The sequence below is a fragment of the Taudactylus pleione genome, unplaced genomic scaffold, assembly GCF_031769625.1.
Source record: "Taudactylus pleione unplaced genomic scaffold, aTauple2 ptg000967l, whole genome shotgun sequence".
NCBI classification, from domain to species: Eukaryota; Metazoa; Chordata; class Amphibia; order Anura; family Myobatrachidae; genus Taudactylus; species Taudactylus pleione.
Genome location: NW_028285368.1, coordinates 12,702,501 through 12,710,000, shown reverse-complemented (window position 1 = coordinate 12,710,000; position 7,500 = coordinate 12,702,501). Strand labels below are relative to the sequence as shown.

General features: G+C 37.3%; 1 non-coding gene and 28 pseudogenes across 1 annotated transcript; all 29 read left to right on the top strand.

Annotated features, from left to right (window-relative positions):
- Positions 1 to 74: 74 nt before the first annotated feature.
- Positions 75 to 193, top strand: LOC148470989 (5S ribosomal RNA; annotated as a pseudogene).
- A 116-nt stretch (positions 194 to 309) lies between these two features.
- On the top strand, positions 310 to 428 carry LOC148470988 (5S ribosomal RNA; annotated as a pseudogene).
- Positions 429 to 544: 116 nt separating this feature from the next.
- On the top strand, positions 545 to 663 carry LOC148470987 (5S ribosomal RNA; annotated as a pseudogene).
- Positions 664 to 778: 115 nt separating this feature from the next.
- LOC148470986 (5S ribosomal RNA) lies at positions 779 to 897 on the top strand (annotated as a pseudogene).
- A 351-nt stretch (positions 898 to 1,248) lies between these two features.
- Positions 1,249 to 1,367, top strand: LOC148470985 (5S ribosomal RNA; annotated as a pseudogene).
- A 116-nt stretch (positions 1,368 to 1,483) lies between these two features.
- Positions 1,484 to 1,602, top strand: LOC148470984 (5S ribosomal RNA; annotated as a pseudogene).
- Positions 1,603 to 1,717: 115 nt separating this feature from the next.
- Positions 1,718 to 1,836, top strand: LOC148470983 (5S ribosomal RNA; annotated as a pseudogene).
- A 115-nt stretch (positions 1,837 to 1,951) lies between these two features.
- On the top strand, positions 1,952 to 2,070 carry LOC148470982 (5S ribosomal RNA; annotated as a pseudogene).
- A 116-nt stretch (positions 2,071 to 2,186) lies between these two features.
- Positions 2,187 to 2,305, top strand: LOC148470981 (5S ribosomal RNA; annotated as a pseudogene).
- A 115-nt stretch (positions 2,306 to 2,420) lies between these two features.
- LOC148470980 (5S ribosomal RNA) lies at positions 2,421 to 2,539 on the top strand (annotated as a pseudogene).
- Positions 2,540 to 2,655: 116 nt separating this feature from the next.
- On the top strand, positions 2,656 to 2,774 carry LOC148470979 (5S ribosomal RNA; annotated as a pseudogene).
- Positions 2,775 to 2,890: 116 nt separating this feature from the next.
- On the top strand, positions 2,891 to 3,009 carry LOC148470978 (5S ribosomal RNA; annotated as a pseudogene).
- A 115-nt stretch (positions 3,010 to 3,124) lies between these two features.
- On the top strand, positions 3,125 to 3,243 carry LOC148470977 (5S ribosomal RNA; annotated as a pseudogene).
- A 116-nt stretch (positions 3,244 to 3,359) lies between these two features.
- On the top strand, positions 3,360 to 3,478 carry LOC148470976 (5S ribosomal RNA; annotated as a pseudogene).
- A 116-nt stretch (positions 3,479 to 3,594) lies between these two features.
- Positions 3,595 to 3,713, top strand: LOC148470975 (5S ribosomal RNA; annotated as a pseudogene).
- Positions 3,714 to 3,828: 115 nt separating this feature from the next.
- Positions 3,829 to 3,947, top strand: LOC148470974 (5S ribosomal RNA; annotated as a pseudogene).
- A 351-nt stretch (positions 3,948 to 4,298) lies between these two features.
- LOC148470973 (5S ribosomal RNA) lies at positions 4,299 to 4,417 on the top strand (annotated as a pseudogene).
- Positions 4,418 to 4,533: 116 nt separating this feature from the next.
- LOC148470972 (5S ribosomal RNA) lies at positions 4,534 to 4,652 on the top strand (annotated as a pseudogene).
- Positions 4,653 to 4,767: 115 nt separating this feature from the next.
- On the top strand, positions 4,768 to 4,886 carry LOC148470971 (5S ribosomal RNA; annotated as a pseudogene).
- Positions 4,887 to 5,001: 115 nt separating this feature from the next.
- LOC148470970 (5S ribosomal RNA) lies at positions 5,002 to 5,120 on the top strand (annotated as a pseudogene).
- A 116-nt stretch (positions 5,121 to 5,236) lies between these two features.
- Positions 5,237 to 5,355, top strand: LOC148470969 (5S ribosomal RNA; annotated as a pseudogene).
- A 116-nt stretch (positions 5,356 to 5,471) lies between these two features.
- LOC148470968 (5S ribosomal RNA) lies at positions 5,472 to 5,590 on the top strand (annotated as a pseudogene).
- A 115-nt stretch (positions 5,591 to 5,705) lies between these two features.
- On the top strand, positions 5,706 to 5,824 carry LOC148470967 (5S ribosomal RNA; annotated as a pseudogene).
- Positions 5,825 to 5,940: 116 nt separating this feature from the next.
- Positions 5,941 to 6,059, top strand: LOC148470966 (5S ribosomal RNA). Its single transcript, XR_015874307.1, has one exon. It is a non-coding gene; the product is annotated as a 5S ribosomal RNA (ribosomal RNA).
- A 116-nt stretch (positions 6,060 to 6,175) lies between these two features.
- Positions 6,176 to 6,294, top strand: LOC148470965 (5S ribosomal RNA; annotated as a pseudogene).
- A 116-nt stretch (positions 6,295 to 6,410) lies between these two features.
- LOC148470964 (5S ribosomal RNA) lies at positions 6,411 to 6,529 on the top strand (annotated as a pseudogene).
- A 115-nt stretch (positions 6,530 to 6,644) lies between these two features.
- On the top strand, positions 6,645 to 6,762 carry LOC148470963 (5S ribosomal RNA; annotated as a pseudogene).
- Positions 6,763 to 7,113: 351 nt separating this feature from the next.
- LOC148470962 (5S ribosomal RNA) lies at positions 7,114 to 7,232 on the top strand (annotated as a pseudogene).
- Positions 7,233 to 7,348: 116 nt separating this feature from the next.
- LOC148470961 (5S ribosomal RNA) lies at positions 7,349 to 7,467 on the top strand (annotated as a pseudogene).
- Positions 7,468 to 7,500: the final 33 nt, after the last annotated feature.

Below are 7,500 nucleotides of genomic sequence, written 5' to 3'. Positions count from 1 at the left end.
TTAATTTTTTCAACTTATCAATGAATTTACTTGAGTTAAGAAGTAAAAGATGTCTAAAGTTAATGTTTTTGAGCACCTACAGTCAAACCACACTGGACATGCCCAATCTCATCTGATCTTGGAAGCTATGCAGTGTTGGGCCTGGTTAGTACTTGGATGGGAGAACACCTGGGAATACCAGGTGCTGTACATCCTTTTATACTGCCATAACATTCTTTTCTATTACATTTTACATTTAATTTTTTCAACTTATAACTGAATTTACTTGAGTTAAGAAGTAATAGAGGTCTAAAGTTAATGTTTTTGAGCACCTACAGACAAACCACACTGGACATGCCCAATCTCATCTGATCTTGGAAGTTATGCAGTGTTGGGCCTGGTTAGTACTTGGATGGGAGACAACCTGGGAATACCAGGTGCTGTAGGTAATTTTATGCAGCCATAACATTCTTTTCTATTACATTTTACATTTAATTTTTTCAACTTATCAATGAATTTACTTGAGTTAAGAAGTAAAAGAGGTCTAAAGTTAATGTTTTTAAACACCTACAGCCAAACCACACTGGACATGCCCAATCTCGTCTGATCTTTGAAGCTATGCAGTGTTGGACTTGGTTAGTACTTGGATGGGAGTCCACCTAGGAATCCCAGGTGCTGTAGGTTATTTTATACTGCCATAACAGTCTTTTCTATTACATTTTACATTTAATTTTTTCAACTTAACAATGAATTTACTTGAGTTAAGAAGTAATAGAGGTCTAAAGTTAACGCTTTTATCACGTACAGCCAAACCACACTGGACATGCCCAATCTCATCTGATCTTGGAAGCTATGCAGTGTTGGGCCTGGTTAGTACTTGGATGGGAGACCACCTGGGAATACCAGGTGCTGTAGGTAATTTTATATAGCCATAACATTCTTTTCTGTTACATTTTACATTACATTTTTTCAACTTAGCAATGAATTTACTTGAGTTAAGAAGTAAATGAGGTCTAAAGTTAATATTTTTCAGCACCTATAGCCAAACCACACTGGACATGGCCAATGTTGTCTGATCTTGGAAGCAATGCAGTGTTGGGCCTTGATAGTACTTGGATGGGAGACCACCTTTGAATACCAGGAGCTGTAGGTAATTTTATACTGCCATAACATTCTTTTCTATTACATTTTACATTTAATTTTTTCAACTGATTAATGAATTTACTTGAGTTAAGAAGTAAAAGAGGTCTAAAGTTAATGTTTTTGAGCGCCTACAGCCAAACCACACTGGACATGCCCAATCTCGTCTGATCTTGGAAGCTATGCAGTGTTGGGCCTGGTTAGTACTTGGATGGGAGACCACCTAGGAAAACCAGGTGCTGTAGGTAATTTTATGCAGCCATAACATTCTTTTCTATTACATTTTACATTAAATTTTTTCAACTTATCAATGAATTTACTTGAGCTAAGAAGTAAAAGAGGTCTAAAGTTAACGTTTTTGAGTACGTACAGCCAAACCACACTGAACATGCCCAATCTTGTCTGATCTTGGAACCTATGCAGTGTTGGACCTGGTTAGTATTTGGATGGGAGACCACCTAGGAATACCAGGTGCTGTAGGTAATTTTATACTGCCATAACAGTCTTTTCTATTACATTTTACATTTAATTTTTCAACTTATCAATGAATTTACTTGAGTTAAGAAGTAATAGAGGTCTAAAGTTAATGTTTTTGAGCACCTACAGCCCAACCACACTGGACAAGCACAATCTCGTCTGATCTTGGAAACTATGCAGTGTTGGGCCTGGTTTGTACTTGGATGGGAGACCACCTGGGAATACCAGGAGCTGTAGGTAATTTTATACTGCCATAACATTCTTTTCTATTACATTTTACATTTAATTTTTCAACTTATCATTGAATTTACTTGAGTTAAGAAGTAAAAGAGGTCTAAAGTTAATGTTTTTGAGCTCCTACAGCCAAACCACAGTGGACATGCCCAATCTTGTCTGATCTTGGTAGCTATGCAGTGTTGGGCCTGGTTTGTACTTGGATGGGAGACCACCTGGAAATACCAGGTGCTGTAGGTAATTTTATACTGCCATAAAATTCTTTTCTATTACATTTTACATTTAATTTTTTCAACTTATCAATGAATTTACTTGAGTTAAGAAGTAATAGAGGTCTAAAGTTAATGTTTTTGAGCACCTACAGCCCAACCACACTGGACAAGCACAATCTCGTCTGATCTTGGAAACTATGCAGTGTTGGGCCTGGTTAGTACTTGGATGGGAGACCACCTGGGAATACCAGGAGCTGTAGGTAATTTTATACTGCCATAACATTCTTTTCTATTACATTTTACATTTAATTTTTCAACTTATCATTGAATTTACTTGAGTTAAGAAGTAAAAGAGGTCTAAAGTTAATGTTTTTGAGCTCCTACAGCCAAACCACACTGGACATGCCCAATCTCGTCAGATCTTGGAAGCTATGCAGTGTTGGGCCTGGTTAGTACTTGGATGGGAGACCACCTGGGGATACCAGGTGCTGTACAAAATTTTATACTGCCATAACATTCTTTTCTATTACATTTTACATTTAATTTTTTCAACTTATCAATGAATTTCCTTGAATTAAGAAGTAAAAGAGGTCTAAAGTTAATGTTTTTGAGCACCTACAGCCAAACCACACTGGACATGCCCAATCTTGTCTGAACTTGGAAGCTATGCAGTGTTGGGACTGGTTAGTACTTGGATGGGAGACCACCTGGGAATACCAGGTGCTGTAGGTAATTTTATGCAGCCATAACATTCTTTTCTATTACATTTTAAATTTAATTTTTTCAACTTATCAATGAATTTACTTGAGCTAAGAAGTAAAAGAGGTCTAAAGTTAACGTTTTTGAGCACGTACATCCAAACCACACTGAACATGCCCAATCTTGTCTGATCTTGGAAGCTATGCAGTGTTGGACCTGGTTAGTACTTGGATGGGAGACCACCTAGGAATACCAGGTGCTGTAGATAATTTTATACTGCCATAACAGTCTTTTCTATTACATTTTACATTTAATTTTTCAACTTATCAATGAATTTACTTGAGTTAAGAAGTAATAGAGTTCTAAAGTTAATGTTTTTGAGCACCTACAGCCAAACCACACTGGACATGCCCAATCTCATCTGATCTTGGAAGCTATGCAGTGTTGGGATTGGTTAGTAATTGGATGGGAGACTACCTAGGAAACCAAGGTGCTGTAGGTAATTTTATACTGCCATAACATTCTTTTCTATTACATTTTACATTTAATTTTTTCAACTTATCAATGAATTTACTTGTGTTAAGACATAATAGCGGTCTAAATTGAATGCTTTTGAGCACCTACAGCCAAACCACAGTGGACATGCCCAATCTTGTCTGATCTTGGTAGCTATGCAGTGTTGGGCCTGGTTTGTACTTGGATGGGAGACCACCTGGGAATATCAGGTGCTGTAGGTAATTTTATACTGCCATAAAATTCTTTTCTATTACATTTTACATTTACTTTTTTCAACTTATCAATGAATTTACTTGAGTTAAGAAGTAATAGAGGTCTAAAGTTAATGTTTTTGAGCACCTACAGCCCAACCACACTGGACATGCACAATCTCGTCTGATCTTGGAAACTATGCAGTGTTGGGCCTGGTTACTACTTGGATGGGAGACCACCTGGGAATACCAGGAGCTGTAGGTAATTTTATACTGCCATAACATTCTTTTCTATTACATTTTACATTTAATTTTTCAACTTATCATTGAATTTACTTGAGTTAAGAAGTAAAAGAGGTCTAAAGTTAATGTTTTTGAGCTCCTACAGCCAAACCACACTGGACATGCCCAATCTCGTCTGATCTTGGAAGCTATGCAGTGTTGGGCCTGGTTAGTACTTGGATGGGAGACCACCTGGGGATACCAGGTGCTGTACGAAATTTTATACTGCCATAACATTCTTTTCTATTACATTTTACATTTAATTTTTTCAACTTATCAATGAATTTACTTGAGTTAAGAAGTAATAGAGGTCTAAAGTTAATACTTTTGAGCACATACAGCCAATCCACACTGGACATGCCCAATCTTGTCTTATCTTGGTAGCTATGCAGTGTTGGGCCTGGTCAATACTTTGATGGGAGACCACCTGGGAAAACCAGGTGCAGTAGGTAATTTTATACTGCCATAACATTCTATTCTATTACATTTTACATTTAATTTTTTCAACTTATCAATGAATTTACTTGAGTTAAGAAGTAATAGAGGTCTAAAGTTAATGTTTTTGAGCACCTACAGCCAAACCACACTGGACATGCCCAATCTCGTCTGATCTTGGAAGCTATGCAGTGTTGGGACTGGTTAGTACTTGGATGGGAGACTAACTAGGAATCCCAGGTGCTGTAGGTAATTTTATGCTGCCATAACATTCTTTTCTATTACATTTTACATTTAATTTTTTCAACTTATCAATAAATTTACTTGTGTTAAGAAGAAATAGCGGTCTAAATTTAATGCTTTTGAGCACCTACAACCAAACCACAGTGGACATGCCCAATCTCGTCTGATCTTGGAAGCTATGCAGTGTTGGGCCTGGTTAGTACTTGGATGGGAGACCACCTGGGAATACCAGGAGCTGTAGGTAATTTTATACTGCCATAACATTCTTTTCTATTACATTTTACATTACATTTTTCAACTTATCAATGAATTTACTTGAGTTAAGAAGTAAAAGAGGTCTAAAGTTAATGTTTTTGAGCGCCTACAGCCAAACCACACTGGACATGCCCAATCTCGTCTGATCTTGGAAGCTATGCAGTTTTGGGCCTGGTTAGTACTTGAATGGGAGACCACCTGGGAATACCAGGTGCTGTAGGTAATTTTATACTGCCATAACATTCTTTTCTATTAAATTTTAATTTAATTTTTTCAACTTATCAATAAATTTACTTGAGTTAAGAAGTAAAAGATGTCTAAAGTTAATGTTTTTGAGCACCTACAGTCAAACCACACTGGACATGCCCAATCACGTCTGATCTTGGAAACTATGCAGTGTTGGGCCTGGTTAGTACTTGGATGGGAGACCACCTGGGAATACCATGTGCTGTAGGTAATTTTATACTGCCATAACATTCTTTTCTATTACATTTTACATTTAATTTTTTCAACTTATCAATGAATTTACTTGAGTTAAGAAGTAATGGAGGTCTAAAGTTAATGTTTTTGAGCACCTACAGCCAAACCACAGTGGACATGCCCAATCTCGTCTGATCTTGGAAGCTATGCAGTGTTGGGCTTGGTTAGTACTTGGATGGGAGACCACCTGGGAATACCAAGAGCTGTAGGTAATTTAATACTGCCATAACATTCTTTTCTATTACATTTTTCATTTAATTTTTTCAACTTATCAATGAATTTCCTTGAGTTAAGAAGTAATAGAGGTCTAAAGTTAATACTTTTGAGCACCTACAGCCAATCCACACTGGAAATGCCCAATCTCGTCTTATCTTGGTAGCTATGCAGTGTTGGGCCTGGTCAGTACTTGGGTGGGAGACCACCTGGGAAAACCAGGTGCAGTAGGTAATTTTATACTGCCATAACATTCTTTTCTATTACATATTACATTTCATTTTTCAACTTATCATTGAATTTACTTGAGTTAAGAAGTAAAAGAGGTCTAAAGTTAATGTTTTTGAGCACCTACAGCCAAACCACACTGGACATGCCCATTCTCGTCTGAACTTGGAAGCTATGCAGTGTTGGGCCTGGTTAGTACTTGGATGGGAGACCACCTGGGAATACCAGGTGCTGTTTGTAATTTTATACTGCCATAACATTCTTTTCTATTACATTTTAAATTTAATTTTTTCAACTTGTCAATGAATTTACTTGAGTTATGAAGTAATAGAGGTCTAAAGTTAATGTTTTTGAGCACCTACAGCCAAACCACACTGGACATGCCCAATCTCATCTGATCTTGGAAGCTATGCAGTGTTGGGCCTGGTTAGTACTTGGATGGGAGACCACCTGGGAATACCAGGTGCTGTAGGTAATTTTATGCAGCCATAACATTCTTTTCTATTACATTTTACATTTAATTTTTTCAACTTATCAATGAATTTACTTGAGTTAAGAAGTAAAAGAGGTCTAAAGTTAATATTTTTGAGCACCTACAGCCAAACCACACTGAACATGCCCAATCTCGTCTGATCTTGGAAGCTGTGCAGTGTTGGGCCTGGTTAGTACTTGGACGGGAGACCACCTGGGAATACCAGGTGCTGTAGGTAATTTTATACTGCCATAACATTCTTTTCTATTACATTTTACATTTAATTTTTTCAACTTATCAATGAATTTACTTGAGTTAAGAAGTAATAGAGTTCTATAGTTAATGTTTTTGAGCACCTACATCCCAACCACAGTGGACATGCCCAATCTCGTCTGATCTTGGAAACTATGCAGTGTTGGGCCTGGTTAGTACTTGGATGGGAGACCACCTGGGAATACCAGGAGTTGTAGGTAATTTTATACTGCCATAACATTCTTTTCTATTACATTTTACATTTAATTTTTCAACTTATCATTGAATTTACTTGAGTTAAGAAGTAAAAGAGGTCTAAAGTTAATGTTTCTGAGCACCTACAGCCAAACCACACTGGACATGCCCAATCTCGTCTGATCTTGGAAGCTATGCAGTGTTGGGCCTGGTTAGTACTTGATGGGAGACCACCTGGGAATACCAGGAGCTGTAGGTAATTTTATACTGCCATAACATTCTTTTCTATTACATTTTACATTTAATTTTTTCAACTTATCAATGAATTTCCTTGAGTTAAGAAGTAAGAGAGGTCTAAAGTTAATACTTTTGAGCACCTACAGCCAATCCACACTGGACATGCCCAATCTTGTCTTATCTTGGTAGCTATGCAGTGTTGGGCCTGGTCAATACTTGGATGGGAGGCCACCTGGGGATACCAGGTGCTGTAGGTAATTTTATACTGCCATAACATTCTTTTCTATTACATTTTACATTTAATTTTTTCAACTTATCAATGAATTTCCTTGAGTTATGAAGTAATAGAGGTCTAAAGTTAATGTTTTTGAGCACCTACAGCCAAACCACACTGGACATGCCCAATCTCGTCTGATCTTGGAAGCTATGCAGTGTTGGGACTGGTTAGTACTTGGATGGGAGACTAACTAGGAATCCCAGGTGCTGTAGGTTATTTTCTACTGCCATAACATTCTTTTCTATTACATTTTACATTTAATTTTTTCAACTTATCAATGAATTTACTTGTGTTAAGAAGTAAAAGAGGTCTAAAGTTAATGTTTTTGAGCGCCTACAGCCAAACCACACTGGACATGCCCAATCTCGTCTGATCTTGGAAGCTATGCAGTTTTGGGCCTGGTTAGTACTTGAATGGGAGACCACCTGGGAATACCAGGTGCTGTAGGTAATTTTATACTGCCATAACATTCTTTTCTATTAA